This window comes from Pteropus alecto, unplaced genomic scaffold (genome assembly GCF_000325575.1).
Source record: "Pteropus alecto unplaced genomic scaffold, ASM32557v1 scaffold237, whole genome shotgun sequence".
Classification (NCBI taxonomy): Eukaryota; Metazoa; Chordata; class Mammalia; order Chiroptera; family Pteropodidae; genus Pteropus; species Pteropus alecto.
Genome location: NW_006440624.1, coordinates 716822 through 733185, shown reverse-complemented (window position 1 = coordinate 733185; position 16364 = coordinate 716822).

Below are 16364 nucleotides of genomic sequence, written 5' to 3'. Positions count from 1 at the left end.
GGGCCTCGGGCCCCACCGCCTCCCCGGGGGCTCCGGCTCTGCGCTCAGCGCGGGTCTGGAACTGGCCCGGGACCCGGCTCGGGATCGCCCGCGCTCGCCTTCCTCGGTTCTTTCTCTCTCACGCCGAGCGGGCTGCTAGGTCCAGCTTTTTGTTCTATTCACATGACTTCCTAGCTGCGGAGAGCTTATACTCTCATGCACAACTGAAGTTGCTCGTATCTCCTAGCCCCAGATCACTCTTGACGCTACTTTATAGAACTTGAGGAGTGTGGAGAGAGGGTTGCCAGCACACAGTATTAAGCCATAGTTCACCTTTAGCAAAGAATGTCTGGGAAGAACACGATTCTCAACCTTGCTCTTCGCTTATGTCACTGATGGCTTCTGTCTTCCTCGAGCAGTTTGGGAAATATCTTTAGCTATTCAGGGGAGTTTCGTGAGCGTCCAAAGTGATTATTTGTATTTACTCTGTTTCTGAGGCATAATTAAGGAGGTTTAAGTACCCTTTGCCAAGCAAATAACACTAATACTATATCTAGAACCCAGCCACGTTACAATCAGTTAAGCACACCGTTAAACCATGTGAACAGACTGTCAGCATAGGCACCATCTATTGTTCCGAATACTGCTAGAGAGTAGCCACTTAATGGATTTGAGCCACATGGCATATGATACATTTCTTATTAATACATATCATATACATATAATAAGTTTGTGGAAGTCAATGACCAATCTGCATTTTAAACGGAACCTAGCAAAACAGATAAAGCCCGATTTCACATACCGACTACTTGCTCCTGGTTCCAATTTTTTCTTTAGAACTAAGCTATAACTAGTGAGCCCTCCAAGAGTAAAAAAATCTGGAGGAAAATAATTTGGGGACAGAGGCTTTTCTTTTCAGTTTTTAAAACTGGTAGAGATCCATTGTACTTCACCAGTGCTTGGGAAGCCGGAATAAGCTTGTACCTTTTTTAAAGCTGGTATGTTTAAAATACTTGGTTAATGCTCAGAAAGCACTTGGGAACCACCGGAAGCTGTTTAATGTCTCAGATTAGAATGTACTAATGTCGTGTGTCTGTCTGTTGTTACATCTGGCTGACATGTATGTTCACACATTTTACATGACTCACTACAGTGACATGGGAAATTCAAAACAGAAGACTATTAAAAAATAGTTTTAAAACTTTAAACTATTAAAAAATAGTTTTAAACCTTTTGTCCACATAGTTATATTTTGTCTTTAGACATGTTAAAATTAACTTTCAGTCCCTGAACACACAGTTAGCAAGAATCAGCAACCACAAAGTAAGCTCACAGGCAAAGGGAAGCCACTTTTGTATTAAGAATTTGCCACTGCTGTTCAGCAGTTTTTCACTCTGTGGATTATGTATTTCGACATAGCTGGCAATTTCTCATTATAATCGTCAACTAGCCATGAATGATCAGCATTGGAGAATGTTTGGGAAAGGAAAAGTCCAAGAAATGTATGTTTTCCAGAACTCTGCTGCAAAATATTTCACTGTCCTTAACACAAACCAAATAGGTAACACCTAGAGGCATTTCACTGTCGAGATTGGCAAATTTTACCCTGAATGAGTTATAAAGATGTGTGAGGGGGATGGCAGGGAGGGAATTAAAGCACTGTGGGGTGAAGTTCTGTGTGCCTTAAACTTAATGAGAAAAAGAGTTATCTTTGGCAAAGAGCCGACAACCACTGTTATTCTTATTACTTGATGTTTGCTATCCCACAATTAAAAGAGCACGTTCCATTTCCTGTCCTATTGATTATTGTCCAGTAATTGAGATGCATGTGTTTTTCCTTTGAAAGGCCATTGATTAACTTTTCTTATTAACTCTACATGTGGTCACCTTTGCTAATGCTATTCCGGGTGAGGACAATGAATCCTGAGACCTTTTTTGTACCTATCTTAAAATTTGAGTTATGTCTCTTGGTTCTCATGAGCCCAAAGAATGGTTTGTTTGTTCTTTTTGTCTTGGGGTTCACACAGCTTGATGACAAGATGAATGAACAAAATAATTAATGGAATTAGAAAAACAGTATAAGTAATCTTTATGGATAATGATTTATTTTTTAAAATCAATAACTCTGTGCTAAATGACCTTCTAGAATACCCACCCACTACTTAGCTTATCAATCAAGTTTCTTTCATATCATCCAAGGTCCTAATAGGCACCTAAAAAAGAAAAAAACAGGAAGATGGGAGAAAGAAAATTTGTTTCAATGACAAGCACCATCTAGTGGCAGAAGGTGATGAAACCTCCTGACAACATCATGTCTCCAAGAAGAAAAAAGATGAAAGCTTTTGAATAGGCAGTGCAGGCCTTCCTGGTCTTGTATAAGCATGGAACTCTTTGATTCTCAAACAAGAAGGTTGTATGTAGTAAAATAATGCAATTGATAGTCTTTGATTATTCAAAGTAAGTAGGGTACAGGTCTGACATGCAGGTAGGATTATTGCCGTGCAGTTTTCTCAATTGTTGGGAAACTTTGCAGTCACACTTCTGAATAAAGACCTCTGTTATTTTTGTACTTAGAGATCTCTGTATTTAAGTTTCCTCATTACATAAAATAAAGAGGGTGATGGCTTGTCACTAGATATTATCTATAAAGCATTTTGTTCAACAAATAGTAGAACCCATAAATATAATTATTATATTTGGGGTTTTTCCATTATTCTATTTTATTAGAAAAGAAAAAAAGTGAAATATATCATTGAATGTTTATCCTGGAGTTATACAAAATTATAACATCCATACACATCTCATTCAGGGGCCTAAACAAAAAGGTAGTAGTACATATGATATATACTATTATGACAAACATCAAAGAATGATCAGAAATGTTTCTCAATATCAGCTCCTTCTTAAATACATGGCTCATTGGTGGAAGTTTGACAAACATTTTGCTCTACAGAACAGAGATTTTCTTTGTGCTGATATTTATTTTGACTTGTAGTTGTTTTGTTGTTAAACAATCTTGCAAAAGGATGATCATTAAAGTTGCCACTTATAATCAATTTAGTCAACAACTTCATGATCTAAGAGTAAGGAAGGAGAAGATCACTTTTTCTCATCCTGGGACTAGCTTGGGATGAAACTGAAGGTAGATATAGATAAGGAGAGGAAAAAAGAGATCACTTTAAATATCTCATTTTTGTTTCACTTACACTCCAGAAAGTTCATATTCAGTCTGACAAATTCCTAAATAAGTTCAGCCAATCTAGACTTCTAATCTATATTCCCTCTTTCAAATCCCAGGTTTAAAAATAACTGTAGCCCCTTTTTATGAGAAAAGAAAAGTGAACAGTTTTTGCAAGCTGTCAGCATGGCATGAACTAGGGAAAATAATTTCATTTGGTTAAAAATGTGTCATAAATTGCTTAAACTACTAAGCTTTCAACCGTATCCAATTGTCTTTTAAACACGTACCTAAAGTCAAATGTTAGAAGAGGTTCTAACTTCTAAAAACAAGAGCCTATCTCTGTTCATTTTGACGAAGGCAAGTTATTCAACCTTTCTGGGCCTCGGTTCCTACAATAAAATCAAGAAGCTTAAGACGATTACAAAAAAAAATAAATTAAAAAATAATAGTAATAATTCTGACAGGACACCAGAATATTTTCCTCTAATAAAATGTGAACGTTTATGATAAACGTGCAAATTTTTCAGACATGGTATTGACACATTTATTACGAATGATCTGTTTAATAACCCTAGGCCAGAGTTTCAGCCTCTTCCACCTACAGGAATTCTCCCATGGATCAGCATAATACTGGACACAAGACTCTCTGTTTGAAAAGGAAAAGGAAAAATTAAATCGAGCTACTAAGTCACTAAGACCTATGCCCCTGATTTAAAAGACTGGTCTGGTTTTAGGTAAGATAGTAGAGAAATACGTCTCTGCCAGAACTAACTTCCAGGGCGCTTGGACTCTGCTAATCTCTGTGTGTGTGCGTGTGTGTGTGTGTGTGTGTGTGTGTGTGTGTGTGTGTGTGTCCACACCAGACATAGAGAGGTGCTTGTTCCTTTGTATCCCACTGGCCTCCCTGCCTTTGCCTCATTGGGGGATGAATAAGCCCAGATGGCACGCTGTTTTAAATTGTTCTTCCTTTTCTGCTGTGAACCAAGTCACATGAACACAGCTATTCCATTTTGTGGAGACAGTTTTCTACAGATTAACCGACCACTGGATCAAACTGGGCCATGATCATTCTTTTCCCACTGGTCTGCTCTCCAGACCAGGCCTATCCTGGAGACCACAGAACCTTGATCTCCTTGCAAGTGACAAAACAGTTGACACTTCAAGTACATATCTGCCACACTGATTTCTTTATGGGAAATGCTGTAAGATTGAAATCTGAATATTAAAAGTTGGCTCCTTTTTCCCCCATCTTGAGGGAGGGAACATTCTGAGCAAATTTGCTCTTTATGGCTTTTCAATTTCCCAATACTAACGGAAGGATGCTCAGTTCTGCACAGAACATGAAGAATGATGGGGCCATCCATTCAGTCCATGAATATTGATTAAGAACCTCCGTACTATATGTCAAGCACTCTTTTAGGTGATGGATTTCTAGAACAAGTAGATAAAATTCCTGCTTCATGAAGCTTCAAGTAAACAAATAAATGGACAAGATAATTTCTATTTCTGTGGAATGAAAATTTCTATGAAGCAGTAAATGCCATGAATAGGGTGGCCAACCATCCCAGTTTCCAATTCCAGTTTACCCCTGTTAGTCCTATGTGATAACAGCACTCCTTTTCACTCTCAAAAGAGAAACTGTTAAAATATAATAGAATCACCCTAGCTTTAGAAGAAATAAAACACAGTGAGAGGGCAAGGGGGAGCTACTTTCAAGTGAGATTTGGGAGAGAGCTCTTTGATGAGGTGATATTTGAGCACACAGATCTGAATGACAAGATGCATAAATAGGAAGAATTTTAAGGGCAAGCAAGCTGACAGGACAAACAACATCTGGCACAGTGTCTTACACACAGTAGGAACTCAATAATTGTTGTAGAATGGTTGACTGCATTCACTCTTTTTGGAGCGTTAAAAATGTTACTCACCAGAATACATTTCTATTAAGACACATTTGGGCTCCGCAAATTCCTTAAGACATCATTCTTCTAAAACAATAATTTTCAAACTACATCTATGTATTTATTTGCATGTGCATAAACATCTCTGGAAGGGTATATGAGCAAATAAAAGCACTATTTGCCTCCAGTGGGGAGAACTAGGTGATAATGAGGATAGCCATAGAGAGAAAAGCTTTTTGCTATAACCTTTATACTTTTTTGAATTTCGAGCCATGCAGATAGATTGCTTATTTAACCTAAATATGAATTAAAATAAATAATATATGTTTATATATATACGCAAAATAGCTTTATGCCTCGATCTATTTTTATACAAATAATATATAATTGTAAATTATACATTATAATATAAATTAACAGAAATCCTTCAGATGAACAATGGGATTAATATCCTTATAGACTATGTAACAGCGGCTACAGTGATGCCAATGACAGAACTAGCGTGTCGGAGTCTTTACCTAGTTCTTGGATGCTGTTTAATGATGACAGTGTTTGCTCACTGCTCATTTGGGCTTCATTCAAATAGTGTCATGGGACAAAGAGACCTTCAAAAGGATATTGCTGCTTTTTCTTGCACCTGGGCAAATAAAAACACAGTATAAAATTTTAAAATAACATTTTATTGGGTATCTTGCTCTACTTTGATTATAGCTTTCAGGTTTCCAAAAATGAAAGAAAATCTGTTGTTTTTACATTATAAAAGTAATGTCATTTTATTGTAAAAATGTTGTATGATTTAGAAAAATAGGTGGAATGACAGTGAGAATATCCTCTTTCTGAGGACTGCTAATGTTCAGACATATTTTCTTCTTTGATTAATTTAAATTTGTAGTTTACAGTTGATTGATCATTTTGTATTTTTTTTTAAATGCTGTGGTTATTGAGGCTAATTTTGAGTGAGGACAATCCTTTTGGCATAAAACAAGTTTTAAGAGATATGGCTGGAGAAAAAGGGGGAAATCTAAATTTGGCACCATCTTTCTAAACCAATTGATTGCTGTCGCGCTCATTATAGCACAATCCCAGAATCACCTTTACAAAAATTCATTTAGAATAGGCTCTCTATAGACAATTTCTGCTATTTGGAAATAAAAATATTGACAGCTCCACTAATAATTATAATAATAGCCAATACCTACCTAGTTATTACCATGCTCCAGGGACTATTTTAATTACTTAACATAAATTAACTTATTTAATTTTTTTCATCAAAAAATACTTTTAAAACTTTTATTAAATTTATTGGGGTGACATTGGTTAATGAAATTATATAGATTTCAAGTGCATAATTCTATAATACATCTGTATATTGCATTGTGTGTTCACCACCCAAAGTCAAAGCTCCTTCAGTCATGGTATATTTGACCCCCTTAACCTTTCCTACCTCCCCCACTCTGGTAACCACCATACTGTTATCTGTGTCTATGAGTTTTTGTTTGTCTTGTTCATTTCTTATTTCCAGTTTTATATCCCAAAAATTAGTGAAATCATATGATTCTCGACATTTTTCCATCTAACTTAATTTGCTTAGTATGATATTCTCAAGATTTATCCATGTCGTTGCAAATGGCAATGTTTCATCTTTTCTTGTAGCTGAATAATATTCTATTGTATATACATACCACATCTTCTTTATCCAATCATTTATCGTAGGACACTGGTTGTTTCCATGTCTTGGCCACCATGAATAATGCTGCAGTGAACATGGGAGTGTATATATCTTTACAGATAACTGTTTTCCAATTTGGAGGGTATATACGCAAAAGAGGGATTGCTGGTTCATGTGGTAAATCCACTCTTAATTTTTTGAGAAACATCTATATTGTTTTCCATAGCAGTCGTACCAATTTACATTTCTACCAGCGGTGTATGAAGGTTCCTTTTTCCCCACAACCTATCCAATGCTTGTTATTACTTTTCTTGTTGATGATCAGAGGTGTGAGGTAGAATCTCATTGTGGTTTTGATTTGCATTTCCCTAATAGCTAGTGATATTGAGCATCTTTTCATGTATCTGTTGGCCATTTTTATGTCTTCTTGGGAGACGTGTCTGTTCAGGTCCTCTGCCCATTTTTTTAATTGAATTGCTTGTTTTGTTGTTATTGTTGTTGAGTGTATGAGTTCTATATATTTTTTGGATATTAACCCCTTATTGAAGATGTTGTTTGCAAATATCTTTTCCCATTTGGATGGCTGCCTTTTTTGTTGTTGTCGTTGTTGGTTTCCTTTGCTCTGCAGAAGCTCTTTAGTTTGATATATTCCCATTTATTTATTTTTGCTTTTACTTCCCTTGCCTTTGAGATCAAATTCATTAAATCCTCTTTAAGACCAAGGTCCATAGGTTTAGGACCTATATTTTCTTCCATGCAATTTATTTCAGGTCTTATATTTAGGTCTTTGATCCGTTTTGAGTTAATTTTGACAGATAGCAGTCTAGTTTCATTGTTTTGCATGTTGCATTTCAATTTTCCCACCATTTATTGAAGAGGCATTTTTTTCTCCATTGTATGTTTTCAGCTCCTTTGTCAAAAATTGTTTGCCCATATATATGTGGGTTTATTTCTGGGCTCCCAGTTGTGTTCTATTGGTCTGTCTGTTTTCCTGCCAATACCATGCTCTTTTGATTATTGTTGCTGTGCAGTCAGAGAGTATGATATCTCTGGCTTTGTTCTTTTTTCTCAAGATTGCTCTAGCTATTTGCGGTCTTTTGTGGTTCCACATAAATCTGATGCTGTTTCGTTCTATTTCTTTTAAGAATGTTATTGAGATTTTGATGGAGATTGCAGTATATCTGCATATAACTCATTTAATCTTCCTAAAACTCTATTATTAGTAGTGTTATTATTTCCATTACCAGAAGAAGCAATATGAATACCAGAACTCCATACATTTTCATGCCTATCAACTGTTTCAGAATTCTTCAAAATTTGAGGAAGTTTGGAGTTGAGAGTTGGTCTTTCTCTATGAACTTAAACATCTCATCCAGAAGAGTTTGGAGAATTGATGGGGAAATTCACACAACATGACACCTGAATTATATCTACTGCTTCAATTTCAACTGAACTTGACAGAACATATATACACTAATATTATTGCCTGCATATACCTCTGAGAACTCAGCTATCCAAACCAGAATTTTTAGAAGCTGCAGACACTATATTTTTTTCTGAATACGACCAATGTTTTATCATGGCTATTTTAAATCAGATTTTCAATAGTGTTTTCTTTTAACTTCAATCACATGTATGTGCTTTCTAGCCATAATCATCCCTATAGAGCACATAATAGGCATACAACATATATGTGTTTGAAAACCATTAATAACTTCCCATGAACAAGTAACACTATGGTATTTGCTTGTACTGTTCCTCTTTGACTTTTTGATTTTTCACATTAAAATAAGTGGGGAAAGGAAATATTTCTCTTGGTGTTCTGGTATTGTTATTGTTATTCTGGGTCTGGTACTAAAAATATTCATCCCTAAGTTAACTATTGAGACTTTTATCTCTGTTTACCAAAAAACTAACATATTGTCCAGAATTGCACAGAAATTGGTAATAAGTTTCTTTCAGCAATTCTTACTTACTTAAAGGTTAATATTTAGTAAAACTTTGACAGAAAATATCTGAAAATATAAGAAAGTGTGCTAGACAGCTCTCTCTGTTCCAGCCAATAGGCCTCAAATTCTATTACTGCTTCTTTGATTAAATTAAAATACAATAAGTATTGAGTACTTATTTAACACTTTGTCTATCCTGGCAAGAGTAAAAGACATTCCATTTAGAAGAATAACTATTCAAAGTCTTCTGCTGATGCTGCAGTTACTATTTGGAATAAAGAACAGAGTAATCAAGAAGATGGAGGCCATTTTTCAGGGAATGCAGGAGAAAACATTACATACTAGGTTTAGTGGTGCTGTCCTAACAAACTGCTTTCATAATCTTGTTTTAGCATAGACTACCAAACAAGGCAAATAGCAGTAGTCCAGTTAATGCTAAAAGATTTTAGGTGAATGAATTAAATGCTACATTTAATAATTAATAATAGCCACCATTTGTCAAGTACTTCCTAATCTTTGCGGAAATTTTGAATGATAAGATAAAAATTATCCCTATTATACAATTAAGGAAACAAAGGCTCAGAAATGTCAAGTGATCAACCTCAAGTCATACAAGTACTAAAGTTATGGAACCAGGGTTCTAAATACAGGGCTAAAACCCTGTTCTTTCAATTATACCACGCTTCCTCAATCTACCCCTAGGACAACCATGGAGAAAGTTGACATTACTTTGTCCTTGATGGATGAAGTTCAGGCCCCTTACCTCTATAGTCCTTTCCACATCCCCATTTTCAGTCTACACTGCACATAAAGCAGATTAATCTTCATAAAGCACCTGCCCTCCCTAAAAAAATACAAAAGTAAATTTAAAAAAGAAAAACACACTTTCAATGATCTTCAACTGTTGCATGAAATCCAAGTTATTTAGCTTTGAGTTAGTGGTCTTTAATGACCTAGCTTCAATCAGTTGTATTTGCTACTGGTCCCATATATGGCTTAAAACTCCACACAACCTGGACTTCTCACCATTTCCTAAACCTGCATTTTGTTTCCTTGGTCATGATTGTTTGTTTGCCCCTTTTATTTACCGGGATTGCCTTTTTTTTCCCCCCAACATTTGAAAGCCTTTTTATTTTTAAACATCCAATTCAAATCCTACCTAATCCATATTATCTTCTCTGATTAGTTCAGCACAAAAGACCTCTTTCTCCTCCATACTGATAGCACTTAGGTTCTTCTACTTATATTGTCACTTAAACCATCTCAATGTAATCACATATTTTTAGTATATGTTCCTCATTTGGCCCACAAAATTGTAAGCTCTATGAAAATAGGAAATATATCTTACATATTTTTACATTCTTTATCTCCTCTAGTACAGTCCCATGCATATGGAAGGCTCTCACTAAAAACTGATTGAATAAATGAAACTGAGGTTCAGTTAGTGACATTACAACCTCAAATATCATAAGAGCCTCCTTGAAAGATCAGATTGAACTCAAAAAACACATATAAGTTTTTACTTCTCTGTGGCTACTAATTTAAAAATCATCTTTTATGTTTAGACATAGACGAGTAAAATATGGATGTTTTGATGAGAAATTAGACTTAAACTTACAATTTTCTTCTTGTTTTAAACAATCTTTCATTTAGTATTCAAAAAATATTTACAGAATGCCTATTATGCACAAGATCCAGTAAAGTACTGAAAGAGTGAATAAGACAGACAAGGCCATTATCTTCAGGGAGCTAAAATTCTAGCTGTAAAGAGAAGCAATAATCAAGTAAACAGATACATAGAATCATAAGTCTTATTATAAAGTTAGTATATAATAATCAAAGAGAGTAATGGGATTTAATACTTTAGATTGGCTGGTCAGGGCTTGAGGAGGTAATAGCAGACTTTAAATGAGCCAGCCATGCAGATGGCTGTTCCAAAAGCACTCCCACTGAAAATAATAGGTTCAAAGACTCTTGGGGTGTGAGGAACAAAAGAGATTGGTGAGGGTGGAAGACAATAAGCAAAAGGGAGAATGGTATAAGATCAGGTTTGGAGAAGAAGGAGGAGGCAGATCTTGCAGGGTCTTTTAGGTCTAGAAAGGAATTAAGATAATATTCTAAGAGCATCCAAAAGCTACTGAAGAGTTTTAAACAAAGGTGTCACACGATCAAATTTATGGCTTGGGAAGTTCATTCTTACTACTAAATGGAGAATGGATTAAAGAGGAACGGGTGGGTTGCATTAGAGGAATGCACTGAAGATGGAGAGGAGTAAATGACTGAGAGACATTTTAGGAGACAGAACTAAGTGTACTTGACATATTAGATGTAAGAGTTGAAAGAACAAGAAAAATCAAGGACAACTCCTAAGTTTGGGCTAGGAATTGCTGCCATTTTCTAAGATGGAGGCACCTGCCGAGGACCAAGTTTGAAGACAAAAATCACTGTTTGGATTTTGGGGAATGACACAGAAGAGCTGTTTTGAATGCTGTGTTTGTGATTTCTTTTAGACATGAAGTTCTAATAACCAGCATCATAAAAGTGTTAACATCACACTTAATACTTAACATATTTCTCAACTATGTATTCGCTTGTTCTTTGGCCAGTATAGCAGATTGTATTTCCCTAAAAGAGTGTCAACAATATTTCCCATTTCCACACCCTATTCTCTAATGTGACCTTTGCACTCTCCAATTAAAAGGTAAGTTCTAATTCTCTTCTTCTTGAATCTGAATGGGCTTGTGACTGCTTTGACCAGCAGAACACAGTGGAAGTGAGACTGTGTGGCTTCCAAGGCTGGGTTATAGAAGATGATGCAGCTATCACTTCGTTTCCTGGAACAGTCATGCTTGGAGTCTTGAGCTTCTGTGTAAGAAATTCAATTGTCCCAAGACTCCCATGCTTGGCTCCAAGGCAAGCCACCTGGAGCAGCCACGTGGGGAAGCCACCTATAAGCAGTCCAGTTGACAGTTCTACTCTCCAGGCCTTCCCAACACAAGCATCAGACATATGAGTGAACAGGCCTCCAGATGATTGCAGGCTCAGCCATCAACTCACCCCAGTTCTCAGAATCTTCTCAGTTGAGATTCTAGACACCGTAAAGCCGAGACAAGCCATCTTGCTATGCCCTGTCTTGACCCACAGGATCCATGAGCATAATTAAATGATTATTGTAAACTACTAAATGTTGAGGTAGTTTGTTAAGCAGTAGTAGTAACCAGACCAGCCAGTTAATCAAACATTTAGGGAATACATACATCTGAGCTATAATCCTACCAATATGCTTCCTATACAGTTCGATGCTACTTTCAAGAGGAGCGTGCAATACTCAAACAAGATTCTTGGACTAAACTTCATTTTACTTACTTGAACGAAGTTGAATAATCATATTATTGATAACGGTGGACAAAGAATCTGAAGTTCAGACATAAATTTGGCACTTAATTCTTCTTGGTAAAATTAAGTTTGATAGTAAAGCATATTCAAGTTCAATAAAAGCTAGCAAATGGGGCCATACTTTAATGCCCTGATGCACATTTCAAATCTCATGATTTCCCTTATATTCCATAAGCAATTTTTCTGCAGATATCTCTAAGTTCACATGAGTGGAGCTACAAATAGAATAAACTGCTTATGAATAAAATTCCTAGGTATGACAGATGGTTAGAGCATTGGAACACAAAGTTTTGTTTTCAGAAACAGTCCTCTATATTTTTTCTTTTTTTACCGTTCAATATTTTTTCCTCATCTGTCTTTTAAGAAGTGTGAATTAGGAAAATTCAGCCTTGGATATTAGGATATTTCTCTAAAAACAATACTTCAATGTGAAAACTATGTTAACACAATGTATTAAATTCTGAAAGAAAATTATTTTCCTAGGAATTAATACTTGGTATCCTATGAGTGAATAAAGTCAATTTGTTTTGCTTCCAGGACAATGAGAAATATTTAGTGACTGATCACATCTTCATATGAGTGACTTTAGTAAGTGCTAACAATAAATTACATCCCCCGAGCTAGCAGTTATTTTAGCCACTACCTCTTGGCTCTGACAATGCTGGTCTTTGATCATATTTTTCTCCTCAGTGAGCCACTAAGTTTTAATTATCCTTGCAGATCCGTAATAAATATATAATTTTTAGTCTTTTATGGGCAAAACGAACTGAACTCAAGGCTCTTGATTCTATTTCTGCCTTCACTATTATGTTCTATGGATAATACCAATATTGGTGCTCTATTTGGAGTATTAAAATTCTGGAAGCCACTAAAAACAGTAACTACATGTGCTTACAAATTTTTTCTTAATTTCTTTCCAAAGAAACTAACATAGTCAGTATTTAGAGCCTTATGTTTTGGCTGCCATATGGAAATATTTATTTGGGGACTTACAGGGTCATGTTATTTTTTAAATGATGTATCATAACAACTTAAAAACAAACGTTTTTTGTTGTTATTGTTTTCTGAAGAGTTTGAACTTAGGGGTTGATTATATTTCATGAAAGTATATGCAATAAGAAATAGGATAAGAAATTAGTTTAAACCGGGGATCACCAAGCTTTTTCTGTAAGAAGTCAGTTAATGTTTTTGGCTTTGCCAGCCAAATATTCTGTCTCAACTACTCAGCTCTGCCATTGTTGTAAGGAAGCAGCTGTAGGCAATATGCAAATGAAGGGTGTTGCCAGATTGGCCATAGAGGGCCACACTTTGCCAACTCCTCCTTAAAGGCAGACTCCATTAATAAAATATAATGGAATGTAATCGTGTTTCTTTATGAAAAGATTTACCTTTCACATCTTCTTAGTATGTTTTATACCTCTTGTTTTGTTTTATTGCAGACTATACCATGCCTCCTCATTCTTCCAACCTCCCCTATTGCATCAGACTGAGATAAAGTCAATTATCATATTACAGCAGTGATTGGAATGCTACAAAACTACTCTGAAATACCACTGCACAAAGAAACAGAACAAAAGAATATATCTAGTATTTTAGAATTGGAAGAAGGTATGAAAATACTAGTTCAGAATATTTAGCAAAGCAATCCATTACCTTGTATATATACATCTAAATTTAAAACTGGTGGCCAATGTGGCTGATGTGGGGCACACACCTCAGAGGCTCTGATATCACACACAAAAAAGTACATATTTTCATTTCACTTAAATTAGACAACCTAAAAAAAGGGGCATGACAAAAATAAAGACCACGCCCTAACCATTCTCATTACTAAGTAAAAGTGAAGGAAAATTGTATATTCATAGATTAAAAGATTAATCTATAAAGTAGTTAATGGCCTGCCTACTCCTACGGCCAAATGATGCATCTGTTGTGATCAACATGGCCTGAAATTTTTATTTTCTTCCCAGTCGTGTTACCAATCTCTTTCTAAAAAGTCATCTCTCTTCTTCCTATGTAATTCTAATATCTAGCTCCCTGACTCCCTAAACTGTGCCAAAGATTGAATCATTGCTGACAGAGAACTATAGTACAATTTTAGGAACTTCGTTTTGGTGAAAAGGTTACCAAAAGTAGTATACAACAAAATTAGGGGCAACGAGTAGATAAAAAAAATAAACGAAATTGAAATCTCATATGTGTTTTTTGAGTGCTCAAGTGTCTTGTCCTCATAATCTTTCATAAAGACATTCTGATCATATATGGTAGTAAAGAATTATTATTTTCCAATGTCTTTCCAAGGTTTAAGACACTCAAATGCATAATCAAACATAATGATAAAATGTTCTTTCATAGTAATAATCTTTAGTTCTTTCCTAAACGAATCCACTAATCCATTTTCTTCTGTGCTCTATGTTCATTAGTGATTTATACCTTACTCTCATGAACTATAGACTCCATTTAAAGAAAAGGGATGGGGCAATGTCAGCAGGGACTGAACTCAGATGTTCTGCAGTTTAGCCTTGAACTGAAACCACTAAAAATTTTGGAATTATCTGACTAACAAGCAGGCGCTTACCTGAGCATTGGTATCAAATGGGATGTAACTCTCCTAATCCCTGTAAGAGAACCTGCCTATGGAGATTACACTTTGTGACAAGAGTAACAACAGTCAAAAGCAAAAGCTCTGGAGTCAGACCACTCTGGGGTTGAAGCTTAGCTCTCCTGTTGTTTCTATGAGTAACCTCATAGAAATATGATTATTTCTCTGGTGATGGGGGGCTGTAGGTGCTTGTACTGGTACAGGTGGAGGTCTTAACAGTAGTTCAGTAACTAGGCAAGGAAAAAACACAATTATAGTACTAAAATAGATTTAAATAACCCTCTCAGTCCATCAAACATATTGAATGCCTCAATCTATATTCTATCGTCATTGGGTGAACAAGAATATTATCTCTTCCAAATAATGTTAGTTGAATTAAGGTAATAGCTGGGCATGAAAAATAAGCACTGGAATAACATTCATTATTAAATTCATCTCCTTATTTCCTATTGTCAGCGCTGAGCTGATCGAGAAGGGAAGGTTTCGGTGGTGAGACACCCAATTGGAAGAATGCACAAGGGGCTGACATGAAAATGAAACAGCAGGCACCAACTTTATTGCAGGGAGCATGCTTCTATTGTGGGCAGTGCAGTTCTATTGCAGGCAGCACGCTTCTGCTTCTGCTCCCCTTCTGCTCCCCTGGAGACCGCATGGGCTCCACACATATCAGAGTACAATAGTGGCATTCAGCCAAACACGCATGATACAATAAGTTGAATGATGTTTACATATTTTAGGCACAGGTGCCCTACTACACTAATGGAACATTCTAAATCTGGGGTCCTGTCCCTAGCCACGAGCCTGGACCACAGCCAGACCTGGGACCAGCCAAGCCTGGGACCCACATCTATGGAACAGCAAACCTCATTGTAATCCCACACTCAATTAGTATATTGGGATGAGAGTATTGTCAGAATTATAGAAGAGAGGAACAGATACATATCTATATGGTTTTATTCCTTTCTTACACTCTGAGAACAGAATTAAATAATCCATGAGAGTAAACATTCTCTCCCATTATATCATGTTATCTTTTCTCCCTCTCTTAAAAAGTCTTAATAAATTTATCCTAGCACACAGGTTAGACCTAGAGCCTATAATTGTCTTGCTCCGACTCTGTTTTGCAGTATTTGTTCATTCAGCAATCTATAGAGTATATTATGTGTCAAACACTATGCTCAGTAGCGGGAATAAACCACAGTTAAGAAGACATGATACAATCCCTGTCCTCATGGGGCTTACTGTAGAGCTCCTATAGAAGATAAATATTAAATAAATACACAAGTAGGCAATTTATGAATTACGAGTAAGATTAAACAACAGTTATAATTGAAAGAGAAGAGATAGAGATCTGCTCTATGGAAGTCTGGTGAGCCATCACCTCTACACCTAATGGGATGGTAACTGGAGACACCTTTTCTATCTTCACATTCCCTGCCACTGATATCATTTCCTCAGCAACACCCAACAATGGGACATGAACGATGATGCTTGGGTGGGGCAATAAATGTTCTTGCAGAGTAAGTTAATGAAATAATCATATTGCCACATGATACCTTTTCTCACTCTATAACACTGTACTTGCCTTTAGGGCATTCACACAAATTATTTATTTAATGCACACTGAGAAGCTTATTTGCTTTGTGGAGGAGAGCTCAGGGTGCTATCTCTATCAAAACCCTATGGA